The 17,837-nt window shown below is 43.2% G+C and overlaps 1 long non-coding RNA gene across 2 annotated transcripts; it reads right to left on the bottom strand.

The window, feature by feature from the left end:
* Positions 1–7,350: 7,350 nt before the first annotated feature.
* On the bottom strand, positions 7,351–9,247 carry LOC311590053. Of its 2 annotated transcripts, XR_014776742.1 has the most exons (4): positions 9,124–9,247; positions 8,498–8,663; positions 8,263–8,347; positions 7,351–7,774 (listed from the first exon to the last, which is right to left on the bottom strand). It is a non-coding gene; the product is annotated as an uncharacterized lncRNA (long non-coding RNA). The 2 variants fall into 2 exon arrangements; XR_014776743.1 differs by lacking the exon at positions 8,498–8,663 and having other exon boundaries at positions 7,362–7,774; positions 9,124–9,230.
* Between the last annotated feature and the right edge of the window lie 8,590 nt (positions 9,248–17,837).

Genomic DNA, 17,837 nt, shown 5'->3' with positions numbered 1-17,837 from the left:
AGCTATCGTGCTATGGGCTTCTGTTGGGCCCACGTCATGGGAGAACGGTGGGCTCCTCCCTTTTCTTTTGCTGTGATAGCACTGCGACCAAGAGGAACTCATGGGAGAAAGAGTGCGTTCGGGTTATGATACACGAGGCAACGTCCATAAGGGCAGGGGTGACATGGCAGCAGGTGACAGCAGAGGGAAGCTGAGACATCACATCATCAACTTATGAACAGGAAACAATGACAATTACTGGGAAAGCCTGTGAACCCGGAAAGTGGGGAGGGGCATATGAAAGGGTTGGGGGGAAACGAAAGGGAGAACCGTTGTGATTGCATTATAACCCAAGAAACTACAAAAAGGAAAGGAAAATTCCTATTCCTAGCTTCTAGGTGAGAGAGAGAGAGAGAGAGAGAGAGAGAGAGAGAGAGAGAGAGAGAGAGAGAGAGAGAGAGAGAGAGAGAGAAAGAGAGAGAGACAGACAGACAGACAGACAGACAGACAGACACGGACACAGACACAGAGACACAGAGACAAAGAGACGGAGAGACGGAGAGACGGAGAGAGACAGAGGGGGAGGGGTTGAGTGGGTACATGTATGTGTGCATATAGAGATCAAAGGTCAAAGGGCAACCTCAAGTACCATTCCCCTGCAGCCTCCCACTTCCCATTTGATACAGCATCCTCCATTGACCTGGAATACTGCTGCTGCTGCTGCCACACAGCCTATGCTAGTCTAGCTGGCCAGGAGGCTTTCAGCAATCTGCCCGTCCCTACTTCTCACACCCTCGCCATGGCTAGGATTTCAAGCATGTGCCGCCATACCTGGTTTTTTATTTAGGTGCTGGGGAACCAAACTCGGGGCCTCACACTTGGCAGTGCTGTATTGACTGAGTGTTTTCTTCATTGCTGGAAACGACTCCGTCTAACAAAGCACTGCTCCTTTGCTTGGGCCGAGACGTTCGCGTACACAGGATGAAAGCCTGCCACCTTCGTTCTGTGTCAGCATTTTCAGCTCAGACTACTGCTTGAGGCATGTTTCCTCATTAAGTGTCCGTCTACCTGACTTACCCATCGCTGATGCTGAAGCCGCAAAGACAAGAGCAATTTAGGCATCTTATGGACAGCTTTTTACAGTGCTCCCACCCCATAGGCACCTAAAGGCTCCCAACCTTTGTTCTAAGCCTGCAGAATTCTGGGAATAGTGAAGCCTTGTAGGTGAGAACACCTCCCAGGTATGGGCAATTGTCCACGACTGCAAGATAGCATGCAGATCAGAAGTAGCCATCTCTTCAGACGCAGCTTGCCTTCAATCAGTAAGGACTTCTGAGCAGCTTATACAACCAGCACAGACCAGGGCTAGCAGTGTAACCTCTTCCCTTCTCCTGATTACTTTTCTGTTGAAACCCAAAACTCACATCAGTCCCCTGATGGCAAACGTGAAGCTACTGGACCCCTTCACCTCCCCTTTTTCCTGAGGTTTTAATCACATCGTCCCTCTCTGCTTGTCATCCTTATCCAACGATTTAATCGGCATATTGGGATGAGTGGCTGAGCCTACCTGTTGGGGCTATGGAATCGAGCTGGAGCTCAAGAGATGGCTACATTACTGCATCAACTGTAAGATCTTTGAACTTTTACGTTTATTTATAATTTTTCTAAACATGCAATAATGCCATTAATTTTATGCACATTTTTCCATGCTCCAAAGCCTTGTGTGGATAAGGACTTTGGACAAATGTCTTTTAAGAAGGTCTCCTCTCTGGGTCTCTCTTTTGTTTTCTAGAACCCTCCTAGCTATCATATCTAACCCACTAGTCCTTAAAAACTTGCCAGCTCTTCAGATAGATGCCCCCACTCTCCATTTTATCTCTTCAGTGATCCCGCAATGGAATACAAATACCATATATGGGGCAAGATGTCAGAAGACTTGTATTCAGACCCTCAAGAACATTTCATCTACGAAGACAGCCCAGTTAGAAACCTAGCAATGCTTTTCTACCCAGTTACTGTGTGTGTATGTGTGTGTTTGTGTGTGTGTGTGTGCATGTATGTGTGTGTGTGAATGAGTGTATGTGTCTGTGTGTGTTTGTGTGTATGTGTGTGTATGTATGTGTGTCTGTGTGTGTCTGTGTGTGTGTCTGTGTGTGTATCTGTGTGTGTGTGTGTGTGTGTGTGTGTGTGTGTGTGTGTGTGTGTGTGTTGGGGGCTGGGGCAGGATGTGGGCAGAGAGTCTGAGAACAGTGTTGTAGAATTGGTTCTCTCCTTCCACCACTGCGTGATGTCCAGGAATGGAACTTGCTAGGCTTGTGTGACGAGCACCTTTACCCGCCAGCCCATCTCACCACAACAGGAGGAGCTGCATTAAAGTGTCACAGCATTAGGAAAGTTGAAGATCCCCGCTTTAATGCCACCGTGCGCTCGATCATCTTCAGTTATGATCTGGAAGTATGTTGTAAGGCATACACCCAAAATGACCTTGTTAAGTCGAGTACAAAATGCGGTTTCACTCACTAACTTGCAATGAAAATGAAGAATTATATGCCAACATCTAGCCTTCCAGCTGAGTGAGAACGTTAATTTTCTCTTAACCGTGGCTTGACTGAGCTAATATTTATACATTAATGCAAATGTCCACATTTTAGTTAAAATTTTCTTTTTACAATAGTTCTCTGATGAGAAAGATTGAAATTATAGTTATTAACAATGCATTCACCAAGTGGGGGATACTAGCGCATATGCAATTGATGGGCCAAAAATATATTTGCTTAAAAAGATCACGGAAACAGATGCAGACAAGACTAGAGAGGCGTCCTCTCCCCACGCCCCCCTTCCCTGCCCCTTTCTGTTTCTTTTTCTTTTCCTTATCTTCCTCTTTCCCTTTTTCTTTCTTAAGGCTCTCATTCCTACACTGACCTTCCTTCCAAGGCCATCACTATCTTTTACCTTTTCATCCTGTGTAATAAAATAATCACAAGTGCTTTGAGTGCTGGCATTGAGAGATGAGCTTAGAGCATGCCATGCTCACGATGGGTCCAGAAGTGGAGGACGCTGTTGCATGCTTCCATTTTTAACTCTCAACCAACCAAATCGTGAGTGTTTATCTTTAAGCCTCAAAGACTGGAGCGTCTGATTGATCCCACAAGGGAGACAGACTGTGAATAATGGGCCATTCTGTTTTGACTAAGGCACAATTGCCTTGAACTTGTGAGGAGTTCAGGTGTGGGGATCCAGCTACCTGGGGCAGTGGCTGGAATGCGATGGTCTGTGCCCTCCTGATCACGCATCTGCTAGGCCACAGCCCTTGTAGGACCCAGCTCCATTTCAGGGGAATAACTCACCTATTCATGAACAACGAGTGCCAGATTGTACTTTTCCTTAACACAACATTAACTCTCAAAGAGCTGGAAATTCAGCCCCGGTCCTGTGAGCTTAGACTCTAAATCAGTCACTGAGAACATTATATGAGCAGTAATCCCATTAAATATATCGTCTTGCAAATATCTAAATCCAGTTAATTAACTTGTATTGCAAAAAAGCTCAGAGATAGAGTTTTCAGAGAACAAACACACATTTTAGGACCCTAATTATACTGAAAAACAAATTCCGACCTCTACTTTTTTTTTTAAACACAAAGTAGGAGGGAAAGTGCCTTCTTGTCGAATAAATGATTCTGTGAGGCTTAGTTTATGAGACTTGAACAGAACACAAGATATTCAACCATCTCAAAAATGAACTGCTTTTTTACATAAACTTTTTAACTTGCATCGTAGGGAGTTTTTTTTTAATAAAGGGATTAAGCAAAGTCTGCTATTTTAATTAAAATTCATAGCAATACAATGTCATCTTTGCAATGGTCACAGAAATTAACCAGCTTCTGGATTTAGCTACCTTCAGAGTTTAGAGCTAAGTGACTTTAGCATGATTCACCACCACCACGGCCCCCCCCCATGTGTGGATTGTAAATTAATCATAGGATGGGTTTAAAAATAAAAATAATTACTCTACTTAATAAGAATGTCTATTAGTTGATTAGAAATGTTGCCTATCGGTTTTATTGTGGGGCGATGTATAGACCTATCTTTGTCTAAGATGTGGGCATGTGTGTATTTTGGAGAGAGGGAGACACAGAGAGAGACAGGGGCACTGGTTGGTTGGGGCCAGAGTGCAGACAGCGCTCCTGCTGTGCTTGCCCTGTACTTGAGTCATCACACAGCCACCCACAGCCACCGTGGGTCTCCATCCCTATTTGTCAGCAATATCAATCCCCTCAGTACAACCTTTCATTATGCTTCTTGGAAAATCCACATCCTGGAAGTGTGAAATCCAAGCCCGATTTATTTTACAATAGTTGAAATTGTGGTTCCTCTAGGCTATTGTTCAGCACAGACAAAAAAACCCTGAATCACCATAAAGTATAAGAATAGTTTAAATATAAATAGTGCTATTCTTTCAAATAGTTCACATTCTTCTCTTACATGTAAATCCACTTATATGTATGAAGAATATGTGAAATAAAATTTTTTTTGAAATCTCAGTGCCAGCTGAAATCTGGGGCAGATACAGTTTTTAAAAGATGTCAACAGGATTAGATTTATTCTCACTGAAATCCATGACCCCATTTGAGGCATCATGGTTCATTGTTCTGAAGAATAAAGTCCCGAAAATATTCAGAGATTTTTTTTAGTAACATTATCATTCTCGCTCCCCAAATGTCACCAGCACAAAACATACCACTCTTATTAGAAAAATGTGTCTTATTGGGCATTTATACCAAAACGGCTTCGAGGAGCTCGTACTCAGAGGCAAAGAGGCAGGGTTGGAGGATAAAGAATTCTTTTGATAGCCAGCCTTCTTCAGATACACTTTATGTAGAGTTCACAGACATTATGGATATCTAGCCCCAGACATATGGCCTTGGTCAGGAGGTTCTCCATAGCATAGGCAGGAATTGTTGAGGGTCTAGTGATTTCAGGAATATGTACGTACACTCACCTTAATAAGACTTCAGCCTGGGAGTTGGAGAGATGGTTCAGTGGGCAGATCGCTTACAATGCAAGCTTGAGGAATTCAGTTAGGAACCTCCTACACCCACGCAAAGGCCCGGCAGACACGGCAATCTGGTTATACAGGGGCTCAGAAGTGGCGACAGGGTCCTTAGGACAAGCTGGCTAGCTAGACTACTTGAGTCACCCAGCTCTGAATTGTAATGAGAGACCTTGTTCCAATGTATAAGGTGGGCTGTGGAAGAGTGAGATTCTCAGTGTCAGACCTCAGGCCTCCATATGCAAATGCCCACATATGTGTAATATGCATGTGCACACAAAGGACTTAGCAACTGCACCGTCAAATCAGCTGCTTCCCAAAGCTTGCTGCGTACTCTGTGATTTTAAACATTAAGAATGAATCAGCAAATACCTGCTTTGTCTCAATAACATCTGCATGAACACAGACACAAATCTTTTTTTTTTTCTCCTTTATTGGTGGTGGGAGAGCAATTGTTTGTTTGAGGACAGCATCCTGGCTGTCCTGGAACTCACCATGTAGACCAGGACGGCCTCAAACTCAGATAAAGCCACCTACTTCTGCCTCCCACGTGCTGGGATCAAAGGCCTGTGCCACCATGCCCAGCCGTAGGGCCTGTGCCACCACATGCTGACAATCATTTCTTCCATTTAACAGATCAAGAATCCAACCAAGGCTTAGAAATGTTCGCCCAAAGCCACACGTACGAGTTACAAGGCTAGGATTCAAATCCAGTCCCTCAGACAGCCAAGCCAGGCTCTGGTCAGGAGGCTACACTGTTTTGTGAACACGTTGCCCTATACCCAATGCCTTAGAGATCCCAATATTACTCTTAGAGGCTCACACTGGAGTTAGGGATGCTGAAGTCCTGCTGGTTGCTCACAGGTGTCCTAGGGGCTGACGTACCCCAAGGAACAGCATGCCTATTGGTGCTGAACTGGTACCCAGCTCTAAACAGGAAAGCTATAAGTGGTTCTTCTGGGTGATGGAGGGTGTCCCAACTGCTTGCCAGTAGCATGGTGCTTGAGTTAAACTCTGGGCGCTTAGGTTGGGCTGAATCTGATGAAAGGGTTAACTCATTTCCCAGGCCTCCCTTCCTTCCCATCCTGGGTCATGTCAGCGGTGAAGAGCGAGGCTCCTTGCACCACTGCTAACCCAGGACACATCCTAATGGCATATAATTAGGAGTTTCGTTGTGGTAATGATTCTTTTCATTTGAAACACAGGCTCACAAAAGGGGGCTCTCATTCAGCTAATCCACCTCCCTCCTCCCCTCCCCCCTCCCCTCCCCCCTCCTCTCAGCATCCTCCGCGGCTTTTCCCTTACTGAAGGTCAGCAGCACAGGGCTAATGCCAGGTGTTTGACAAGTCCTCAGACTCAGGGCTCATCAAACTAATTAAAGAGAAACGCATCCAAATTCGAGCGAATTATTTTACTTTTAAAGTGCTTCCCGTTCACCAGGCTTGGTGGGTTTAATCGGTGGAGACAATGGGCCCTCCTGTTCGCTCGGCCCACGGGGCCGCTTGGTTCAGGTTCAGTGGGCCCAGGGACAGGCACCAGGCCTTAATCTGGTCTTTATTTCCTAATCAAAAACCCAAAGGGTAGAGAAGTTTCTGATTTTTATCAGATCCGCCAAGGCAGGAAAGGGAAGACAAAAAACCAACGCCGTGCGCTCACTTGACATAGCCAGAACTTATTTGTTTGACTTAAATGCTCTCGGAAGACTTCCATTGTTCACCTGCCACACATAGAACAGATGTCAGGAGAGCATTAGAGACACCAATAGACTTCCCAATCCCTAAAGCCAAGAAACCCCAGGAACCTGTCCTTCAGAGAAAAAAAAACCCGCTGCAGTATCCTGAACCTCGGGGCTCTCCTAGGGTGTCCTTATCTCAGCCCCTCCCCCCTCAGCCCCCTTGGAAATGAAGGAGGCTGTTGAGAAACCTGGGGCTGGGTGAGAAAGAGAAAATGGAGTTTTGGATTTTTAACAGGAATGATTATTCATTTAAGTAAAGGGTTTTTTTTTCACTCTCATAGTCCCCAAGTATATCTCAGATAGAGTTGCTCTCTGCATGAGCAAAATAGCACCTAGGTATAATTAACTAGGTAAAGCATTTGGAGGGAAATTTGAGCATTTAGAGCAAATTTAAATTAAAATGCATGTGCCCCTGCCATGTTAAAAAAATAAAGCCGAAGGATGGCCGTACTAACAAATTTAATATATTTAACAAAGCATAGATATTTAAGATGTGACTTTTAATAATGGTAACCAAATTCATCCTGAGATTATGGTTTTAAAACTCATAAGCCATACATAAATACCACCGCCAAGACTTGAAACCTTAACATCCAAACCATTGTATGCAATATCTTCTTATTTGGTACAGAGATATTAAATGGCATCTTAGTCATACCATCAAAACAATTATCCAGCAGTTGAACACCACACCGTGGAAACATTATTGTTTATTAGAAACTAAAATTTAGATGATCTACTTTCTTTCAGCAAGTTCTCCTTAATTTTTTAAATTTATGTTTATGATCTTAAAGTGTTGTTGCTTTAAACTTTCGTGCAAAATACATTTTTTTCCTTCTCTCTGCAGGTTGATCAGGTATGGTCAATGCCATCTCACAATTCCAAATAATCGTGAATATCATTTTATGTCTGAAACTTGAATTCGCACCTGGGATAGCTCCTTGTTTCCAGATGGAAAGTTATTAGATTTCAGAAGAAAGTCCATCTTCAAATGACTCTCTTGTTTATCTGAAGAGAAGGAAAGCAGAGTCGATGGTTAAGTGGGGTCACTTCAGGTGCTGTTTCCTTTGGTGTTCTGAAACATACTAACTCTATAATACATTAACAGGGATTATGACAAAAATGGCAAGACTGTTGGCTTTAGACCATTATTATAAACATTTAAGAATCATATACTATAACTGAAAGAGTAAACAGTTTTCAACAAACTGACTTACTTCCAGGTTAATAAAGCTGTGCAGTTTTCTATGCTACAGACTTTTTCATATGTCAACCTGCCCTGTTTGTCTAAGAAAATAGAAAATGCACCCTACCTCAAACTAATTCGTGTTATTCATTTTGGGGGTCCCCTGGACATATTTATTACAAGCTTAGAGAATCTCATTTCTATGTGAATTCTGGTCCTCATCTGGACCAAACAAGAAAGATGTTCTGAATAAAAGAATCATGATTTCCAGAGTGATCAGTCCATGAAAGGCTCACAGCGTAAAACGCACCGTGTCTGGAGGCGTTTTCTTGCAGCAGTCTTACCATCCTCAAGCGATGCACAGGGGCGGCTCCGAAAGCCAGGTGAACTTGAAACTGGAAAGAAAACAATCCAAATCAATAAAGGTCTGCCTTGTCTTGCTTTCTTAGCCCTGCTACTTCCTTAGGAAGTCCACTAGAGAAGATGAAACACAGCAGGTGGACTGAGCGCTGAGGTGGAGCCGACCTGAGTGGCCCCGCATTTACCTGGAAATCACTCTGAAATCTTGGCTTATTTCTTGCTCCAAAGGATGGATCCCAGTCATGTGAAATGTCAAGTCCTGGGTGGCTTATTTTTCCTGCTTATGATTTAAGGTCAAGAACTGGATTTAATGCATGGGCTTTCACACATTAATATTGAAACCAAATTCATCTGCGAGTGGAGTTCAAGACAAGACAGAAAAACCATCATCAAAAGGCTGCCACAAAACCTTTCCTAACATGGCCTCCATCTTTTGTCTCTCTTCCCTATACTCCAAAACATGCACAAATTTTCCGCCTCCGGCCGCTCTTAAAGAATTTACTAATAAATTAAAATGTAAAGCTATCTTATCTTTCCCTCTCATTTCCATGCCAAAATAGCCCCCGCCCCCTTTTCAGGGTCTTTTTTTTTTCCCACCTAGGGAATTAAATCCCAGCTATGGATTCAAAATGACAGATTTTTGTGGGTTTCACTTCTCAACGATGATGTCATTTGCGGGGAATTGTTGGGTAAACCATACACTCTTTTCAGAAACCTGCAATTACCTCTCTGAATAAAGAGATCAATGTCATGTTTCTAGAAATAATGGCTAATGATACGTCTCCCGAAAGGAAGTGGCGTTATTAATTACCTCATTGTGAACACACAGTTTATAGACAGCTCAGAGGGCCACTCGCCCAATTAAGTATAATGGCTGGAGCTTCAGTTAGCCCAACTGCATCTAGATTAACGAGCCCGCGGCTTTACAGCCAGCGAGGCAGACATGCGCAGTTGCGCACGCTCCCGGTGTACCTGCCTGGAGAGAGGGCGAGGCAGTGAGAAGGGAAAGCTCCCAACTACTTTATAATCATCCCCTTTGTTTCTATCTCAGCCGCCTCAGTAACGGCTACACTCCCAGTGCCATTTATACGGTATAATTTACATCATATATTTAACTACACACTTATATGTGAAAATATTTTAAATGAGTTTAAAGATATTAAAATTTTAATAATGCATTTAAATTATATTTTAAGTGTATTCATTTCTGTATATGCTCATAAAATGTATAGGATTATATATAATAATTTATGTGTAAGTATATAATATACTTGTATGCAAAAATCTATGAGCAATTACAGAACTATAGAGCTATATAAAATATAGTATTTAAAGATATATTATAATAACAACACAAAAATTGACAAAGAACAATGAACCATGACCCAAAGGGCTACACATACCATCTAGAATTTACCTCTGTCAAGAATAAAGAATTACACCTGACATATGCTGTAATCCCAGTATTCCTAGGGGTGAATTCAAGGCCAGCATAGGATCAAAAACTAAAACAAAAAAGAATGAAGACAGAAAGTCTGTCTCTCCGTCTCTGTCTCTCTGTCTCTTTCTGTCTCTCTCTCTGTCTGTCTGTCTCTCTGTCTCTCTGTCTCTCTCTCTGTCTCTCTCTCTGTCTCTCTGTCTCTCTGTCTCTCTCTCTCTCTCTCACACACACACACACACACACACACACACGCACACACACACACATACACACTCCACACCTGCATTGTGATTAAATGTTAATATTCTTTTAAGTGGCACAAGAGTCTGGCTAGGGAGCTTTGCCAAAGACTCATATGCTAAGATGAGTCATCTTTCCAATGATGTCACCCTGCTTTCCACCAATGGATTACGCCCTGCTGTCCTGGCCTATTTGTTTTATTTAATTTTCTAATTGCTGTGGAGGCTACATGTTGAGCTCTGCGGAATGACATGCGACATTTATCATGTGCTCTGTTTGTCTCATTAACAAAAGTTAGTCAAAGCATTGTGGCTCAAAAAAAAGGGGACACATCCCACTCTCCAACTCTGGCAGACTGGGCTGTCCTTGGCTCCAACATGGACCAGAGGGAGCTCCTCTCTTGTATGTGAGGATGCAGCTGGTGTCACAGAGGAGGAACCAGGAATGCTGAGTGTCCATATGCCAACCCACTGTCCCCCTAACACAGATACCAGGAAACCCAAGAAAGTCTCCCTTGGCCACTTAAAAGACTCCCAGATTGCCCCTCACAGACATGTAAACATAAAGGATTTCCACATTTGAACATATGTGGCAGAAGCAAGCCTAGCTTAACTCCTAGAGACACACTGCATGCGGATACTAGGAGCACAAAAAAAAGGATGTTCACAATGGTAGTACTTGAGACTAAAAATCATAAACAATGGAATCTGAGCAGAAAACTATACAGCAAGGAAGATGAATGACGTGCACGTATTTATAAGTGGTTAAAATGTAAGCGAAGGGATGCCAGGCACAAAATCCAAGGTCAAGTCAGGAAGGTCAAGAAAAGGCAGGAGTGCTCTACAAGAGCTGACCGGCAGTGGGTTGACAAGTGCCAACCTCACACCCACTCTTTATCCACACAGATAACTTGTAAGCATGAACACGCTATATCTTATATAAAACATTTTAATGTTTTCCATTATGTCTGAGTTCCGGAAGCGGAATGTCCTGGGAGGATGATATATATAGGGTGTGCCCAGCAACGCCATTTGTAGGCGGGGAAAAGGGCAAGCAATACAGAAGGACCACATCTGTGAAGGGTAGGCTCCTTTCCTCTACCCCAGCACTGTGGAGGCAGAAACAGGAGGATCCCTGGGGCTCCCCGGCCAGCCAGGAAAAAAAAACTATTTGCAAATTCCAAGCCAGTGACAGATCCTATCTCCAAAGGAAAAGGTGGACCCTACCAGAGGAACCCTGCCCAGGGCTGTCCTGTAGCCTCCACATTCCCGTGGGCACACCTGCACACACACCTGCACTTGTAAGCCTCACGTGCATGCATACACACACACAGCCCATTAGAGGCCAGACTGTGTCTGAATCCTTCTCTTCAGCCGGGGATCAGATAACTCCAGGAAAGCTGAGCTGTGCGCAGAGGTAAATGAACGATCTGTCTGGCCCTTGGGGAAGATGGAGAAAGTAGTGGTTTTGCAGTCGCACTCAGACTGCTCAGGTCCAGCAGGCACCTGTGGTGACTTGAGGCGCAAGCTGGTATTTCTGACGACGAGATGCACATAAATGTCATTTCCATTTCATATGCACACGTATAAAATCATGCTGTGAAATAAAACGCAGGAGAAACTTAAACCAGCTGTAACTCACTACCCCAGCATAAATATTTCTTGTGTGTATAGTTACCTCTAGATTTCACCTGTGATTTTACATAATTCTTATTATGTATGTGCATAGTCACTTGTCTTTTTAAATTTTATACTGTGCACGCCTTTCCTTATTCTTCCTAGTCTACATAGCCCAATGCTTTAATCTTGATATTATTATACCAGCAACCTAGCATGCTGTAATTTATCTAGGCGGTTTTTTTACTACTGTGGAGAAACCTGGCATTGATGATGTTACACATGCCCTTTCCTTTGTTCCCTTCATGTTTCCTCGTGGTTTGGTATTAGTCACTGTATTTGTTAGCAATCTCATTGCTGTGGCAGGAAGGAAAGGTTTGTTCTAACTGCCCTTGAGGGGTGCAGTACACCATGGAAGGAATTCTGGGAGTAAAGGCAGATGTCATGTGACACCCACTACCAGAAGGAATTCTGGGAGTGAAGACAGACACCATGTGACGCCCACTACCAGAAGGCACGCTGGGAGTGAAGGTGACGCCATGTGACACCCACTACCAGGGAGCAGAGAGCTGAATGCTCAGCACAGCCTCTTCTATTTAGTCTGTGGCCCCAGCCCGTGGGATAGCACCCCACATTCAGGGAGTGTCTTTCCTAATGGGTTAGAGAATCCTGGTTACTCTCTATATGCATAGCCAGACACGCGCCTCCTGGGTGATCCTAAAGGCAGCCACTCAATAGTGGAAATCAACCAACTCAGCCATTTTAACACACTTTCTCATGGCGATGACTTCATTTGCCCTGCTCATGTATCTGTACTGTTCTTCAAGTCACTTCTGAGTGTCAGGGACGCCCTGAGCGTTCAGAGACAACGCCCTATGGCAAAGGTCCTACCCAGGCTCAGTTCTTGCAACAATCTTTCCCTCCTTCTCCCTCCCTGCCGTGTATGTGTATATATGTTTGTATGTATGTGTGTATGTGTGTGTACATGTGTGTATATGTGTATGTATGTCTATGTGTGCATGTGTATATACGTGTTCGTGTATATGTGCGTATATGTGTATGTGTATATGTGTGTATGTTTGTGTGTGTGTGTGTGTGTGTGTGTGTGTGTGTGTGTGTGTGTGTGTCCTACTTCTTTTGCATATGAAGTCTTGGAGAAGGAAAACATGAGTCAGCACTCTTTGGAGGAAGAGGTCTTTCCTTAAACAGTGCTCTGACATCTAGGCAGGGCGCAGTGAGGAGCGGTTTTGACATATACAGGCTATAAGTCCCTCCAGCAAGTCTTGTGTAGTCTTGTGTCTCAGTCCCATTTGGGTGGGTATAACAAAATACCATTAACTGGATGGCTTATAAACAAGAGACATTTGCTTCTTACAGTTTGGAGGCTCATAACTGGTAGCTTCTTGCTGTGTCTTCATATAGTGGAGGGACAAGGAAACCCATGAGACCTCTTTTTTAGACACTAATGAAGCCATCTATGAAGGAAACATAAATCTTCCTTTAACTAACCTTAGTATGAGCCAACAAGGACGTCAAAGAATCTCTTCGGGGGATCCAGATGAGAAGAATTCAAGGAGAATCTTCCCTCTTTTTTGTTTTCATTTGAAAGAAACTTTTTAGGAAGGGGATGAGATCGTGGTTAAAGGGAGAAAAGTACCACCCCTAAGAGTCTCCCCTTTGACAACGTTTCATTAAGTTCGCCTCTAACATTTTCTAGCTCTGCTAAGCACAACGCCCTAAGACTTTCCAGCCGTGGTTACTGACCAATCTGAAGAATGCCATTTCTGAGAATGACTTTTATCAATCCAGCCATCACCATCAATGGAGAATTCATGTGACTATGAAATAAGAAATGCCAAGGAATTTAATTCTTTGCTGTTGGGTTGAGATTTGATGGAAGAAACAGCCAGGCAATTAATTCTATTTAGGAACCATGCATCTCGGCTTTGAAGTGAAATGGATTTCCCTGTGGCTTTATATTGGTTACAGATTTTATTAAATTCAATTACTTTTCCCTCTGGTCTGCTCCATAAAGGTACATTCATGGGGTAGGATGGCTCTTAACAGAACTATTTCCACTGGAAAAGATGGTGACTGGGTGGATTTGGCCACTAAAAAGGTTGGTTCTTTATAAGCAAAATAACAGAGGAGAGGCTGTGTTTGTCGCTGACGGTCTTCAAGTCTTGTCACTTTCTCATCAGCTTGCAAAGCAAAGAAGAAACAAGAAGGACTCTCACTTTCCAATTTCCCCTTTCTTGCCTGTATCCTTATTGTCCCCTAACTGTCCCTAAAGAGACCAGTTAAGCCCATGGCACTGGGGGATTCTTATCAGGGGACTTCTGGAAGCTCAACTTGTTGGCATAGGGAAAGCCCAGAACAAACTATCTGGTCAACCAGGTTCTTACTCTAGCTGTAGGAAATTAATCATGTCGATTCATAAACCTTGTCTTCTTTCATGGCTGAAATCCAGTCCTGATGATGCTGGGTCGCCCTGTCATGTCCGGCTGTCACGAGACTCAGACAGGACACTGAGATAATAAACAAGTTATCACAGAAAGGCATTGAGAAGGATGTTCATTGTCACCTGTGAACTAGCAATTGCTGTTTCAATGTTATTTCATGCAAACCATGGCTTTCCCAAATGTGCTAGGATGTATCTTGCTCTGTGGAAAGAATGACCTTCTCTCCCCCTAAAATACATATTCAGAGATATTTCTAAAATCTAATATTTGGCTAGAACATGACTGCAAACCCTGACTGCATCATCAGCCAATCAGGGTGGACGCTCCCGATGAGGGCATTTTCTGACTGCAAGTCCAATGTATTTCTCTAATAAAATGGCCAATTTTACAAGTCTCGGGCATTGCTTAAAAATGGTTGTATTAGGATCAAAAGCTCTGGTGCCACCTGGGACCAATAAGTGGTCTGTTCCTTCCAGAAACATCACCTACTTCAGCCCCAATCCTGGCTTTGTGAAATTAAGAAGCATGAAAAACATCAGGCAAGCTCAAAGAGCTTGTTGAAGAATTATATAGGTAAAATTCAATATTATGAGCTGGTAATTTTCCTCCAGGTTTGTCACCGAAAGGATCCAAGTCCCAACTGCAATCAGCGTGCCTTCCACCAGTAAAACGCTTCCTCAATGAGATTCAACCTCAGCCACAAAATCGGCAAGGAGCTGCCTGTCAAGTGCAGTAGAACTTGGTTGTTTAGTATAACACTGCTTTCTCTTGGTTTTCATTTTGAAGTTTGTGGTGGACACGAGTTCCGGGCAGAGTTGATTTCAGCTGAAGCTGCCATCACAACTGACCTTAGAGAGAGCATCCATGGTACAACAAGCCTTTAGTGGGCACATCTGGACTTCATCTTGGAAGGACCCGATGCTCTGGGTATACAGTGTTTGGCAATTCGGCTGGCTTACAGTGAATGGGAATATTAGAATTCTGAGGTGCTGACACTAAACCATTGAGGTTCTGTACACTGATTTAGACAGTGGGGTTGCTGTGGGGCCGTTGAACGTGGTTCTGAGTTTAATGGGTTCTGACTGTAGTTTGGCCAACACGTAAAGACAGTGGCGTAGGTTCAATGGTATTAGCGAGCGGCACACCAATTGTCTACTATGTGGATGTGTTTGTCTAGGATCTGAGAGAAGGGCTCGACACATCTGCTCAGGGAGTGGAGCAAAGGTAAGTGCTTGTGGACAAGTTGCCGAAGTTACTAGACACCCATGTGTTTAAAACAATGTACTTATGAGTCAAAATTAAACTTATTTTGCATTAATATACAAAATTCTATACCAGTGAATTAAAAATAACCTTGTTTGTGAGTAACAGTTAAGGCCTTAAGTTAATGAGTAGATTCAATAATCTACTTTTTGTCCTGTCATCCCTATATATTTCTAGATTTCCCCTTCATTCTTTTCGACCCCTGTCTCCGTACCTAAGGAAGAAAGATAAAAGAAACAAGAGGAATCTCTGAGTCTAATTTTATCCCTTCTCAAGTCTCTGATGGGATTGAAGACCAAAGAGTTTAGTCTTACAATTAAGCTTATTTGTTCAGGGCTGGCTTTCGACCCTAGATAGAGGTTTTACGTTGGTTGAGATGAGATATGATGGACTCACCAAGATAGAAAAGATGGTCTCTTCAAAGTTGCCAGATACAAATAGACAAAACACTATGAATGTTACATTTATGTAATTCCTAGTTGTTTTGTGGTCCTTCTTGCTATATGTTGTTTATTGTATATATGTGCAATAATATAAATATATATGTAAAAGTTAAAAAAACGTACTTAACTGAGACCTACACTTTTCATAAAATTAACTTAAATGGATCATAAATTGAAATTTGCAACATAAAACTATTAACTTCTCAAACATAAAAGAGGAATAATTAGATGGCATGGCTATGCTGATGACTTACAAATCTTAGCAAAAGTGCTGTTTATGAGAGAAATAACTGATATGCTGAATTTCACTAAAATTAAATTTTTATGCTTTCCAAAAGACACTATACACAGGATATTGTGTGTTATCAAAGCAAAAGCAATGAAGACATGAAGTTGGGGGGATCTGGGGAGAATTGGAAACTGTGGAGTGGATTTGATTGTATTTCACTGCATACACAGGTTGTAATTTTCAAAGAATAAGTTTAAGGAAAAAGTTTACCAAAGATACATCTTGTAAATAAAGATGCACCCCCCCCAATTATGCAAAACACTTTTAAAACTCACCAGTAAGAAAGTTAACACCTTAATTAAAAAGTAGCTGCATGGGCTTCTGCAGCACGTGCGTGCACGCATGCGCGCGCACACACACACACCACCACCAGCACCACAATCACCAGCACCACCACACCCCTCAGCCTGGAGTTGTTGGCTCCGTTGGTCTCCTTGTGGAGCTCCTGACCCCTCCAGGTCCTTCCATCCCCCAGCTCTTCCATAAGATTCCCTGTGCTCCACCCTGAAGTTTGGCTGTGTCTCAGCATCTGCCGGGTGGAGTCTTCCAGAAGACCTCCATGGCAGGCTCCGTCCTGTTCCTTCCCTTCAACTGCTTCTGGTGCCTGTTTGCCCTTCTGAATGAGAATTAAGCATCCTCCCTAGGGGCCTCCTTGTTATTTAGCTTCTGTAAGTCTGTGTATTGTAGAGTGGTTATCCTGTATCGTGAGGCTAATATCTGCTTATACATATATACCATGCGTGTCTTTGTGGGTGCAGGTTACCTCACTCAGGATGATCGTTTCTAGTTCCATCCATTTGCCTGCAAGGACCATGCAGAGTGAGGGCCTAGACCCTTTGCTCAGGTGTAGTAGATAGGCAGCACAGTCTCCTTGTTGGTCCCATAACATGAGGAGTAGGGGTTCCCTCTGTCATGGGCACTTGTTGATCATTTCCCCCTGGTGGGTTACCCTTGCAAGGTCACAGAGAAAGAGGGTGCAAGCTGTCCAGATGAGACTTGATAGGCTAGGGTCAGATGATAGGGGAGGAGGGCTCCCCTTTTCTCAAGGCTAGGGGACTGGGAGGGGAAATGAGGGAGGGTGGGACCAGGAGGAGACGAGGGAGGGAGCTACAATTGGGAAGTAAAAGTGAACAAATTAAATTTTTTAAAAATTTTAAGTAGCCATTTAAAAATGACAAAAAAAAAAAAAAGGGCCAGGGAGATGGTTTTGATCTCCAACAGGCAAGTAAGGAGTTAGGCACGGTAGTAAGAGCTTGGGATTGAAGCACTGGGAAGGTAGAGACTCGTCAATCTACGGAACCCATTAGCCAGCTTCTCCAGGTTCCGTGGGAAACCCTATCTCAAAGAGTAAAGTGGAGAATGATTACATAGAACCTCCAAAGTCACAAACCAGATTCGGGTTACATAACATCAGTGACTGTTTATCGTGCTCAGTCACCAGTAAATTTTATGTGAGAACGTGTGATCTTTCCACAATTCTTCATTTTGGAATGTGTGCAAAATCATTAAAAAACAACTGGTCAAGCTAACATAATTGCACTTCAGAGGAATAATTTTTCAACTATTTAGAAGAAAGAGGGAGCGGTAGTGGTAAAAAAAAATCTGCTATCACAGATTTAGACAGGCAAAGGGCCAGATGATGTAATTGATCATACCCTCATGCTCCAAGAATCTGGAAGATTCTATTGTATGTGTAATGAGCCAGAACACATGAATGTCCTCCAACAAGGCCATCTACTGATGCTCGTGGATTATTACTAGTCAATCAAGA

Source organism: Acomys minous, assembly GCF_964271855.1.
Source record: "Acomys minous genome assembly, chromosome: 2".
Classification (NCBI taxonomy): Eukaryota; Metazoa; Chordata; class Mammalia; order Rodentia; family Muridae; genus Acomys; species Acomys minous.
The sequence above is the reverse complement of the archived record's forward strand: the minus strand, read 5'-3'. Positions and strand labels throughout refer to the sequence as shown.